Below are 13,601 nucleotides of genomic sequence, written 5' to 3'. Positions count from 1 at the left end.
AAAAGTCGAAAGTAAATTTCTACCAAGTTTTTTTTAGAGTTGTATTTTTTGTAAAAAAAACTGTCCATTCGATTTTTTTTTAAACTTTATCGAATGTTAACAACAATTTTTTTTTGAAAAATAAAAGTAGTTTAAAGGCAATATCTACAATTTTTGAAAAGATATTTGAGTCGAAAATCAATTTTTACCAACTTTTGTTAATTTTTGTTCGGTTTTTAATTTTTTTGTAAAAAAAACTGTCAATTCGATTTTTTTCAAAATTTAACTGAATGTTGACAACAATATTTTTTGAAAGATAGAAGTAAATTAAAGCCAATATCTACAATTTTTGAAAAGATATTTGAGTCGAAAATCAATTTTTACCAACTTTTATTAATTTTTTAAGGTTTTTATTTTTTTATAAAAAAAACTGTCAATTCGATTTTCTCAACATTTTTCAGAATGTTAAAAACAAAATTTCTTATATATAAAATAAGTTTAAAGCCTAAATTTCAAGTTTTTGAAAAGATATTTGAATTAATTCAAATTTTTTCCAACTTTGAGTAATGATTTTTTTTAGATTTTTATTTTTTATATAAAAAACTTACAATTCGATTTTTCTCAAAATTTTATCAGATGTCAATAACATTATTCTTCGTTGCACAAAATTGGTTTGGAGATGAAATCATATTTAAGTCGTAAAATTTTGGAGGTGACAATTTTTTTTCAGTTTTTTTGATTTATAAAAAAAACGTTAAATGGATATTTTTTCAAAAATAAAAAAACGTCGCGAACGTAAGGACGTACAAACGTACGTACACACTACACACGCACGCAACAGACATCTTTTTTAAAAAAAACTATTTCGACTCTAGGGACCTTGAAACGTCGAGAAATGTCAAAATTTTCAATTTGACTAGTCACTCCACAAGCCATCAAATTTTAGGAATTAAAAATTACGTCAAAAGTAACCTTAATTCAAAATTATCGACTAGTCTGGTACTTTTGGACATTGAAAAAGCCTTTGACACTGTTTGGCACGACGACGGGTTAATTTATCTAATTAAATTAATAAAAAGTTTTTTACAAAACAGAAAATTTGCTGTATACGCAGGCAGTGTACACTCTATTCTTTACGATATATTTAGTGGAGTTCCACAGGGATCAGTGCTGGGACCCATACTTTTATACGTTTATTTGTCGGACCTGCCATCTTTGGACGCAAACACTAAATTTGTTGACGACACAGCACTTTTTACGTCAAGCGTATTGCCTTAATGTGCTGTCAGTAGTCTACAATGCTCACTTAGTACCCTACAAAGGAGGATGAGCTGGGGACCGAGCTAGATGGAAAGGTTTGTTGGGTGAGGTTCTTGTTCACACAGGACTGTAGCGCCAACTCAATTAAGTAAGATATAGCAAAGGTAAAACGTTTTGAACTCCCTTAGTAAATTGCTAATAAGTAAATTATTTAACCCAACAATACGTTGTTCAAAATTTTGCGCCATTGTTTCTAACATTAAATTATTTTTTTTAGAAAAATCAAGTCGTTAAAAAAAAATTGGCAAAACCTGATGTTTGATTCCAATGTCTCGAGAATAAATGAAAGTATTGACTTCAAAATTAGTGGCTTACAAAATATTGTTGTTCACATAAGATTATTTTATTTATTTTATTAGAAAAATCCAATACATTTTTTTACTTGCACACTTAGGAACTCAATGGCAAGTTTGGAACTCGTAAACAAATTTCGAACTCGAAATTTTAATCTAACTTGACATTACGAAAAGTTGGTCCCGTCCGTCTGTCTATCTGTCCTGACCCCTACCTCTCAAAGCATTGGGGCGATTGACTTAAAATTTTGAAATTAATTTAATGATCCCCCGATTAGCTGTAGGCGATTTTCTTAATTTTTTTTTAAACTAAAATTAAAAATAGTCCTTATAAAAATTTTTTGGTCAAAAATAAAAAAAAAAAAAAAACAATTTTCTCAAAAACAAATCGATAGATTTTTTTAAAATTTGTATTTCTTAGTTTAGGTTCTTTCAACATAAACAATTTTTTGTATTGCTGCACAAGGGAAACCCCATAAAACAATTAAGTTTTCTCAAGAACTAATCAAGAGTTTCAATATTTTTTTCTGCAAAGATCTTATACAGTCTCAAAAATATTTAATTTTTGATTTTTTAAAAAACATTTTTTTTCGAAATTCTATATCTTGAAAATAGGTAGTCATTTTTTTAATAACTGCATACCAAAAATATTTTTAAATTAAAATTGAAATATTTTATATACATAGGTACACCCGATTATTTAAAAAGAAACAGCTCTAACGATTTTAAATAAAATCTTTGAGAAATTAAATGGAGTTAAAATTTTTTAACACAAACTTTTTTGCACGTAAATTTTTAAATCTTAAATTTTATAACAGACTCGTTGCATACATGAGCAATTTCGTGCTACCTAGTCGTGATTTAATTTAATCATAAATAAAAACTTTCAAAAAATGTTACAAACATTGATAAAAAAAAATTTGGTTTTCGACTAAAAATCTAGCGAAAAAATAAACAAACCTATTTTATCATGTGCATAATAGTGTTGTTAACTTTGAGTTACTATTTTAAAACAATTTCACTAACATTTTTTTATACAATAAAACAAACAAAACCTACAAAAAGAACAAAGAATAGTACTCGACTTAAGTACCCCAAGAACATAGAAAAATATTGAATTCCAGCCTTTTTTTTCTCACACAAAGTGTTGTTACACAAAAATTTGAAAAAATCGATAGACAGCATCTATTTTGATCAAGAAGTGCATTTTTGATCCTTTAAAAAAAATGTACGGCACAATTTTTCATGTAAATTGTTTTGTTCTGATATTTTTTGGTAGATAACGTTCAAATAATCAAATTTGTCCATGGCTGCTCTAAAAACGGTAGCATTTCTACAACACAACACAAGTTTAGGGGGTTTAAGAAATGTTTCTATCATTTTCGAGTATACTAAATTTGACACTAATTATAGGATGTCCTTACTTTATAACTTACTTACTTACTTACTTAAGGTGGCGCTACAGTCCTGTGTGAACTAGGGCCTCACCCAACAAACTTCTCCATCTAGCTCGGTCCCTAGCTAGATGTCTCCAGTTTCGCGCTCCAAGTTGGGTGAGGTCACCTTCCACTTGTGCGCGCCACCTTATCTGCGGTCTTCCTCTACAGCGCTGTCCTGTGGGTGCAGATTCGAAGACTTTCCGGGCCGGAGCATTGATTTCCATGCGCTCTACGTGACCCAGCCATCTTAGTCGTTGGACTTTTATTCTTCTGGCTAAGTCTACTACGCTGTACAGCCCGAACAGTTCGTCGTTCCATCTTCTCCTCCACTCCTCTTCGATGCATACGGGACCGTAGATCACACGAAGAACTTTTCTCTCGAAGCGACCCAAGGTGCTTTCATCCGCTTTTGTCATGGTCCATGCTTCTGCACCGCATAGCAGGACGGGGATGATAAGGTTCTTATATAGCAACACTTTGGTCCCTCGAGAGAGGACTTAACCACTCAATTGCTTTCTTAGTCCAAAGAAACAGCGGTTAGCAAGAGTTATTCTGCGTTTGATCTCAGCGCTGGTGTTGTTTTCTGCGTTTACAGCGGAGCCTAGGTAGACGAAGTCCTTGACTACCTCAAAGTTACGTCTGTCGATTGTGACGTTTTGACCAAAACTTCGGTGTTGTATGTCCTTTCTAGACGACAGCATGTACCTACTTTGTTTTGCCCTCATTAACCGTTAAACCCATTTTTGCCGCTCCTGCCTCAATACTCACAAAAGCCCCATTGACATCACGCTGAGTTTTTCCGGCTATGTCAATGTCATCAGCATATGCCAGTAATTAGACAGACTTTTGAAAGATAGTGCCTCTAGTGTTGACGTGTGAGCTCTGCACTATTCTTTCAAGCACGATGTTAAAAAAATCGCATGACAGCGCATCACCTTGTCTAAAGCCTTTTTTGACATCAAAAGGTTCTGTTAAGTTGTTTCCAATCTTTATGGAGCAGCGTGAATTCTCCATGGTCATCCTGCACAAACGGACGAGTTTGGCAGGGATGCCAAAACTAGACATGGCTCTATACAGCTCGTCCCTGTAGATGCTGTTCTATGCGGCCTTGAAATCGATGAAAAGATGGTGGGTGTCGATTTGGTTTTCTTGGGTTTTTTCCAGGATCTACCGTAATGTGAATATTTGATCGACTTCCTGGTCTAAAACCACACTGATAAGAACCTATCAGGTTGTTGACGATGGGCTTTAGACTATCACATATTATGGCAGAGAAGATTTTGTAGGCGATGTTAAGTAGACTGATTCATCTATTGTTGGTGCAGTTTAGAGGGTCTCCTTTTTTCAGGATCGGGCAAACAATACTGAGGTTCCATTCATCGGTGCTTTCTTCCGACCATATCTTACAGATAAGTTGGTGCATGCTCCTAACCAACTTATCTCCAGCTGCTTTAAAGAGCTCGGCATTCAAGCAATCCGTTCCAGCGGCTTTATTAGACTACAGCTTAGATATGGCAATCTTTACTTCGTCTAAGTCGGGAGGAAGGGATTGTTGGCTTCGTCGTCTATATCGAATGGGTCATCCTGCCTGACAGCGGAATTCAGTTCTTCATCGCCGTTATACAGTCTGCAGAAGTGGTCCTTCCATATCCTCAGCATTGACTGCGGTTCCACTATGATGTTTCCGCTTTCGTCTTTGCAGCTTTCGGTTCTAGGTTTATGTACCTGTGAATTTCGTTTCACCTGTTCATAAAACTTTCGAACTTCATTCCTGCTTTTAAATCTCTCAACATCTTCGACCGTTCCTCTCGCCTCTTCTGCTCATAGAGCTCATAAACAGCTCTCGTCATTTTATGCAGCGCCGCTTTGCGTGCCTGTTGTTTGGCTGCATTGCCTGCCGACATTCCTCATCAAACCAGGGGTTCCTTGTTGGTGGCTGTTTGAAACCCAGCACATCAGGGGCGGCTTCTCTGATTGCATCTTGGTAATGTTTCTACTGTTTTTCGATACATTGTGTTGGCGGCAGAGAAATTCGAGAGAGGTTACTTGTAACTCGATCGGAAAAGGATTTGGCGATCTCTGGCGATTGTAGCCGTTCGACGTTGTATCTTCTCCCAGCACCTCCCTGTCTTGCCTTGGGTCTGGAAACCCGAAGTGCTACCTTGGCTACAACGAGGTAGTGGTCCGAATCGATGTTAGCTCCTCGTAAAGTTTGTACATTCATGATGCTGGAAACGTGTCTGTCTGATCGCAATATGGTCAATCTGGTTGACGGTAGATTGATCTGGAGAAGTCCAAGTTCCTTTGTGGATGTTCAGGTGTGGAAAACGCGTACTGACTACCATTACGTTTCGCCGCGCAGCAAAATCTATGAGCCTGAACCCATTGTCGGAAGTGTTGTCGTGCAGGCTGTTCTTCCCGATTATTCCACCAAAGATGTCTTCCCTTCCTAGCTTGGCATTAAAATCGCCCAGGACTATTTTAGTATCGTAGCTAGGACACTGCTCATATGTTTTGTCTAAGAGCTCGAAGAACATATCTTTCGCGTTGTCGCCTTTCTCTTCTGTGGGGGCGTGCGAGCATATCAGGCTAATGTTGCCGAATTTAGCCTTGATGCGTATGGTCATGAGGCGTTCATTGATGCACCTATAGCTCAAGACTTCTTGCCTAAGTCTGGCTCCGATGACGAATCCGCATCCAAATAAGCGCTGTTGGTTTTCGTGGTAGCAGTCACCATAGTAGATATCGCAGTTTTTCATCCTCTTTTTGCCCGGCCCATCCCATCGTATTTCCTGGATGGCGGTGATATCTGCTTTATATCGTTCTAGGGCCTCCGCTAATTCTTCGGCCGCACGTGGTCTGTTAAGGGACCTAACATTAAACGTGCATATCCGAAGTTCGTTGTCCTTTATTCGTTTGCGTTGGTTGTCAACAGTAAATTCGTCCGTATCCGAGGCTTGTTGGTGCTTCGCAACTATGAAAGCTTTTACGTGGCCAGAAAGTCACCCCGACGCACAACCTCCAACCTGGAGGGCCAGATCCTAAGTATAACCCCAAGGATGGGGAGCCGGATAAAACCGCTCCGTACAGGCCTGGGCTTCGAGTAAGTCGAAGAAGCCCTATAAGGTGTTCACTAAGTAGTTCAACCTTACTGGAACTGTAGATGCCACCGTTGATTCCATCTCGGGAATTCCTCCGCTGCCGACTGGATAAGGAGAGGTGCCTTAGTGGAAACACCTCTCCCCACCTCTCTCGTTTGCTGCCCCCAACAACTTTCCAAACAGGCACCCGATGTTCACCACGTGGAGGTGAGAGTAGGAGTTGATAGACAGAGGTTGGTTTTAAGAAAAACCTGTGGACGCTTGTATCCTCTTGAATACACATGTGTACCATTTGAACATCCTTACTTTATAAGCTCTCAGCAATTGCCCTATCTACTAAATTTATCAGAGTCTACGAAAAAATTCTCGAAAACATGGCAACTGTTCAGAATGGTAGAAAAGTATCTAGAAAATTTAGTTGTGAAGCAGGTGCCCTATCATGTTTGCACTGTGTATGAACGATGTCGAAAACAGTATACCTGGGGGAGTTCAGTTCGGGGATATTACACTTAAAGTCTTGTTTTATGCTGACGATCTAGTGATTTTATTAGACAATCCGCTTACTCTACAGCTCCAGATAAACAAGCTTAAACAGTTTTTTGATCTATGGGATCTTAGAATAAATAAATAAATAGACCAAATCCAAAATAATGGTTTTCAGATCTCGAAAAAGATCAGTTGGCTATGGGCGGAAATGGACTTTAGATGGTGAGATAATTGAGGTCGTATATGAATTTTAGTATCTTGGGTATACAATGACATATAATCTTAACATTCAAAACTTTATAAAAGAAAAAAACAACCGCTGCAAAAATTGCTATAAAACAATGTCCCAGTTCTTCGCAAATAAACTCGTAGATCCAATTTCAAAATTCAAAGTTTTCAATGCCACCGTGAATACTTGTTTTTGCTATGGTAATGAAGTATATGGTTTCGAACAGTTGGAGGAAATGGAAAATATACAGAGGTATTTTTTCAAGCGAATTTTTAAGTTATCTATCAACACTCCTAATTATGCTATCCACCTAGAGTCAGGCTTACCTCAAATTTTCTTGAAAAACTTAAAGGCTAACGCCGATTTTATGATCAAAGTTATGAAGCGATCTGACCAAAACTTGCAAAAAAAGACTCCTTAAAATTTGTTTTGATTGTGGATATAGTCCGATCAAAAACTGGTGTGATCTTGCTGTAGCACATAACCTTTCAATATCATTGCCAGTGGACAATGTGGAAACATTAAAAAATGCACTATATGAATATATCTCTGTTATAGATGACTCGATGTATAGGCTTTGTGTTACGCGAGGGACTGCATCAACATCCAGGAATATATACAGACAACTAAATCTGAAACTTGGTGAAGGAAACTACTTTAAAGAAGAGTTTACAGTTTCTGAAATGAGCTTGATCTTCAAGATTAGAACGGAAATGCTCGATTTGAATTATAGACCATATAGAACAGACTTAAACCTTGTGTATTCCTTTTGGAACCTTGGCCAAACGAAGATGTTTTGCATTTTTTAGCACTTTTTCCAATATTACAGGAAATCCGAAGGCTCTACTTTTATTCTAGTTTTCTTTCCCAAGAGGAATGTGTCGGTGTACTAAACGGAGATCGTGGCTGGAAGCCATTATTCCATATGGGTCAAAGTTTCTTTTTTTTCGTTGTTTTTTACTAAACTAAAAGTCATATTATGAAAATAATACTTAAAAAAAATGTTTTCTTTAATATTTATATTAACATATTTTTAACTATGAAACTTAATTTGTTAAATATTCTCTCTTTTTACTCAAATATTGTATTTTTTATTGTTTTTTTATACGGCTTATAAAGGCATGCTTTGTATATCTTTTAATATGAAATATTGTACTTATAAGAAAATTGAAAAAATAAAGAACTTATCTATCTATCTATCTAAATTTGAAAAATCGTAACATACACATTCTTTATCAACTTGTGTTATTAATGAACTCTTAAACAACTGGTACAACCTGGCAACAACGACCTTGTTCAAAATTGTATCTTTTGTTGCATCATTTAACATTTCCTAGCCTATAAATTCTCAAAGTTCACTTTTCATTCTAGACACGATTTGAGTAAATTCCACTTCAACTTCCAAGCTATAGCTGTCTATTAATAGTTTTAATTAATTATTCACTATAAAGTCTTTGTTTTTCTAAATGCTTACCCTACACTCACCGTTTACCTACACTTTTTAAAATTTGATGGAATATTCATCAGATGCAGGTTGAAGGCGACTGACGACTACCTGGCGTGTGTAGGTAAATAATATTTGGGTAAGAAAATTCACTTGAATTTTGATCCTGTGAAATGCCCAAAGGCGAAAACTAACTATTATAACTGGGTCTATTTTGGATTTTCCAATCGTAAACAATTGCAGAGCTCTTGAGTCCTTGTAAATTCGTATTATAAGGATTGTTCATGTAGCACTCGAACAGCCTATATATGACCTTTGTTCCAAATTATTATGGGCATTTGCAAGGATCTTAAAATTGTGGTGATCTTTTAAGTAAATTTACAATATTTGTAGTTTTTTATTGTGCCTTTTGTTTCATCATCCTAGTTGCCAGTTCGTCTATGATGGATGACAAGGGTATTACCTTAATAGGATTCTCTATAGTAAGCTCGAGGACATCTTCTTATTTCTTTTGAATATGAAATATAAAATATAAAATGTGCAACAACCAAAACACAAACAGGATATTCAAAATTGTGAGGATCATTTTGAGAAATCTTGCTTTTAAATTTTTGAGAAATTCATTCATATTGATCGTAGGGTACCTGTTCAAGGATACGTACAGTAAATACTTGGGTTTTGTGTTGATCATCCTTTTTTTTTTAAGTTGTGTTGTGTTGTGTTTTTGGAGGACAGGATCTCTTAAAATTCCGGTTGAGTAAAATTAAACTCATCCCACACTAACTGACTGGATGCTGGGATAAATGATCGTTGTGTTCTTTTGATCTGCCACTCAACATATCCTTTTGTCTTGGTTCTTTAGTTTTCTTTTTCAAAATCTTCAAGCGTATTATTGAACAATCTGTCAGTCGGTGCGCGCCATAGAACAAAAGGCTCATTGCATCTAACATTTTATCCTCTCTGCTCATATAAGATTCCAGATTCCAGGAAACCCAGCATCTCACCAGCATATAGTTACCTCTTCCTTACAAAATCATGTTTATCTCTTCTAGTTTCAAGCTGATTTTGTTGTTGGTTTCCTTTATTTTGTTTTATAATGAACGTGTGGAGAATTACCTGTCTAGAGAGAGTCCATGGACCTAAGATTTTAGTTATATCTTCCAAGAGTATAAGACGCAAATGCGTCCATCGACGTATTCGTAGTCTTCGTCTCCGTCGTCGGAGTCATCATGGTCTAAGTGTTAAATGTAACAAATTGCGTTTACCCTTGGGGGTCTGTTGTGTCTTGAGTGTATGATGCCGGTCGGCGGCGCATAGACTCTTTCAAAACCGAACAGATTACTATCGGTTTCGGAGATTTATGGACGCTTCATGGTCCGATGTCGAATCCTTAACAAAGAAGCAGAAAAGGTACAAAACTTAAAACAACAAAAACAACCAAAAAAGGCGCCAATCAGAAGTTTCATTTAAAAGGATGGCTCTAGGGGCCTATGATGGCATATCGACTCGATACCGGTATTACATTTATACTCTATAGACAATACATATGTATATATGGTGTATAAGTACACTCTTCAGTAGCTTATCGTGTGAAGGTTAAATAGGATGCCCAGGAGGTGGGTATAATAGGTTTAATGTTACCCATAGGATAACCTATCGTAATGATATTGAAATTGATAGTTGATGATGGTATAATCGGAATCGGGCTATGGGTATGGGTAATTGATACTCTTGGCAAAAAATGCTTAGCTTATAGTTGAGATCGTGTTTCTTATTGAAGATGTTATATTCATCGAGTGAAGTCTGTCCATCAAAAATTTGATTGACAAGGAGGTTTGTAATTTAGATTTTTGTACGTCAGTAAAAGAGACACAAAAAAGAAGACACTTAACTTAAAATATAAGGATTCATTTTGAAGGAGCTACTGCACTTGTTGTGATACTGAGGTATTGAAATGTCAAAATATAACTCCCTATGTCAAAATTTGTTTCTGGCGCCCAATCGATCAATCTCGACATTGATAATGACCTTCGAAAGAAACATAATCTCCTCTCAATTGGCGGAACTTGTTTCTGGAAGGTTTTTTTACGTTGTGCTGTAAATTATGTTAACTTTCTTGTACAGAGATACATTTTAAGGGTGAATTTTTCTAAAATGGGAAATGCCTTCAAATTAAGATTTGAAATACGTAGGTACTCCAGCTGTCTCTTTACAAAAGCTTTGTAGTGTCGTCAGATATGAAGGTGATGTTGTATCTGAAATATGTAGCGGTTGTTGCAGTGATATTCAACTACAATTATTGTCATGTTCAAAATAAGCTCGACTTTCATATTGCTCCAGACTTTCGTGTAGTCTTAACAATTGCAATCCATCTTTCCTGAAGAAATCTTATGTATTGTGGCCAGACTCTCTATCTGAGTCCTTGCTAGACTGGCGAGTCATTTTTCAGGCTGCGAGAATTGCTTACCCTGAACGGTAAGAACTCCAAACACCAATCTGGTTTATGTAGAACAAAGTGTTTCCTAGGCTATGTATACCTTTTCTATGCCTTAGAAGGCATAGCAGTAACATGGCTGAAGACTATTCAGGCGAAGAGGAGGCAGACAGAGGTCCAAGACTCAACTGTGTGGGCATCATCCTGACTAAAGAAGATACCAAATGTCTTATGTCCACCAAAACCGATTTCGGAGAGGCTTATGACGGCGAAGTTAAGCTCAAAATCGGAAAGGTCACCATTATTCAATGCCACGCTCCAACGAATGAGGCTTCAACGGACGAAGAGTCCTCTTTTTATACTCATCTGAATTCGGTGTACAACGGTGTTCCAGAGGGTGATATCATTATCATCATGGGGGAATTTAATGCCAAAATTGGTTCTGATAACGTAGGCCTCGAACGGGTTATGGGTATGCATGGCTTAGGTAACGAAAATGGTTATATGCTTTACAACTTCTGCAACGCTCGTTAACTTGTAATTGGGGTTCTTTATTTCCGCACAAGACCTTTCACAAAATCACCTGGGAATCTTCTGATGGTCGAACCACAAATAAAATCGATCACTTCATTATTATAAATGGAGGAAGTCACTGTGCGATGTTCGTAACGAAAAAAAGGCTGATGCATGTATTGGCCATCACTTGGTACTGGGTTTGCTTAGCTTACGAACAGCTGCTGTACAGCGTCGCTCAGAGGGTATAGCAAGGAGACCAAGATTCAACACAAGCGTTCTTAATGGCCCTAATATACGCCAAAATTTCGTCACCACACTCGGCGACAAAGCATCAAAAATACAAAATGCTGGCTTATCGGTAGATGCTTTGTGGGGCCAAATTAAGAGCGCTTACATGGAAGCTGAAACTGAAGCTATACCCAGACAGACAAGAGCTAGAGATTCCTGGATATCCCAAGACACATGTCACAAAATCACATATTGAAGAACACTTAAAATTAGAATCAATTCAGAAAGTAATGCTCAACGGAAATTGGTTCTACGAAACGAGTATAGAGCATTTCATAAGACAGTGTAGCGGTATGTGAGACGTGACAAGAAGGCAAGGGTGGACAAACTTGCGAAAAATGCGGAACATGCTGCAGGAAGAGTGAACGAAAGGGAGCTGTATAAAATCACTAAGGACATTGTCGGACAGCGAAGTAGCACTAACACTAACCATCCCGTGTTAGATTTGAACCGCAACCTTTAAGTGACGATAGAAGATCAGCTACAAAGATGGAAGAAACACTTTTGTGCGCTGCTAAATTATGACCACAATGCAGAATTGAATCCACTATTGAACAACATGCGCCGATCTTCTGGGGGTATTGACACCAGTAACCTAACAAGTGCAGAGAATTCATAAAAGCAGACCCTGAGGCAGCTTTCCGTATTTTGCTTAAACTCGTGCAGGCTGTCTGGGAGGGTGAAACTTACCCCAGGGACTGGAAGGATGGAGTTATTGTAAAGTTACCAAAGAAAGGAAACCTCAAAAAAGTTAATGGCAACTATTATTCTGGAGAGCATTAAGTCCAGGATCGAGACAACTCTCAATAGGCACCAAGCGGGGTTTCGCAGTGGCCGATCGTGCGTCTACCACATCAACACCTTGCGAATCATACTCGAACAATCATCTGAGTACCAATCACCGCTGTACCTAATGTTTGTAGATTTTGAGATCTGGAGATCTCTTATTGCGCGAGAAATCCCTGAGAAAATTCCGACTTCTTATGTGCGGAGTGAGGAGTGAGACAAGGAGATGTCTTGTCACCAATTCTGTTTTTGCTCCAGATTGACGATGTTATGACTGTCACGGTGGGTTCAGATGAAAGACACGGTATCCAATGGAGTCTGTTGGACAAGCTTAGCCAAATAGATTATGCTGACGATTAATGTCTCATGGCAAACAACACGGCAAGCTTAAATCAGATGTGTCATTCGCTGCAATAGAATGGAGAAGTGGCTGGCTTAAGGATTAACACATATAAGACCAAAGTAATGACCACGGGCCAATGCACATAAGTTATTCTAAGGCAGTGGACCATAGAGGAGGTCGAGCAGTTTAATTATCTGGGAAGTTTTATAGCTCTCGATAGCGGAACGGACCTAGATCTAAACAGTAGAATAAACAAAGCCCGTAGTGCATTTGGAATCCTTTCTTATGTGTGTTGTCTGCGCTCTATTCTGAAGATCCGGTGGCCGCAAACCATATCTAACGTTGTGCTGTGGAACAGACCCGGACAGAACAAATTGAACGTAGTCATTATGCAACGGAAATACCCAGAGGAAACCTTACGACAATATAGCAAAACAATCCGTCCAATGGAATCCTCAGGGTAATAGGCACGTTGGAAGGCCAAAGACAACTTGAACGTCATCAGTTTTGAAGGAAGCTCGGTCTCAAGGCATTCAATTTTGGCCTTGAGACCAAATTTTGGGTATCTTCCCCGAGTACTTAAATCAATAGACTACAACATCCTATACATTGGTCCAGCAATGTCAGGATGAAGTATCCAGATCAGGTCATAGTGGAATTTATTGAAATGAACGGCCTGATGAGTTTGTCCGACTAGGATCGACCCTTTACAGCTTACTTACGAATAGGAATGAAGGGCAAAATTTTCGATCCATAGTTGGAACAGTCTAACGGTATGTGGTCCAGGAAAGATTTAATCAGGGACACTGCAAAATGTACCGGTCATTGACCGATAGGAGAGCATGCAGCAAAGTTGGGCAATTTTCACAATACTCATTGTCTTAGTACTCTTTACTTCTCATGACAAGAATTACTCTTGGAGAATTTGTCAATTCCTCACAAG

At 37.7% G+C, this 13,601-nt stretch overlaps 1 protein-coding gene across 1 annotated transcript in view; it reads right to left on the bottom strand.

Annotated features, from left to right (window-relative positions):
• The window catches only part of LOC129942221 (laminin subunit alpha-2), a 359,876-nt gene that overhangs the window by 265,653 nt on the left and 80,622 nt on the right, over nt 1-13,601 (bottom strand). The window lies entirely within an intron of this gene.

Source organism: Eupeodes corollae, chromosome 1 (genome assembly GCF_945859685.1).
Source record: "Eupeodes corollae chromosome 1, idEupCoro1.1, whole genome shotgun sequence".
NCBI classification, from domain to species: Eukaryota; Metazoa; Arthropoda; class Insecta; order Diptera; family Syrphidae; genus Eupeodes; species Eupeodes corollae.
The sequence above is the reverse complement of the archived record's forward strand: the minus strand, read 5'-3'. Positions and strand labels throughout refer to the sequence as shown.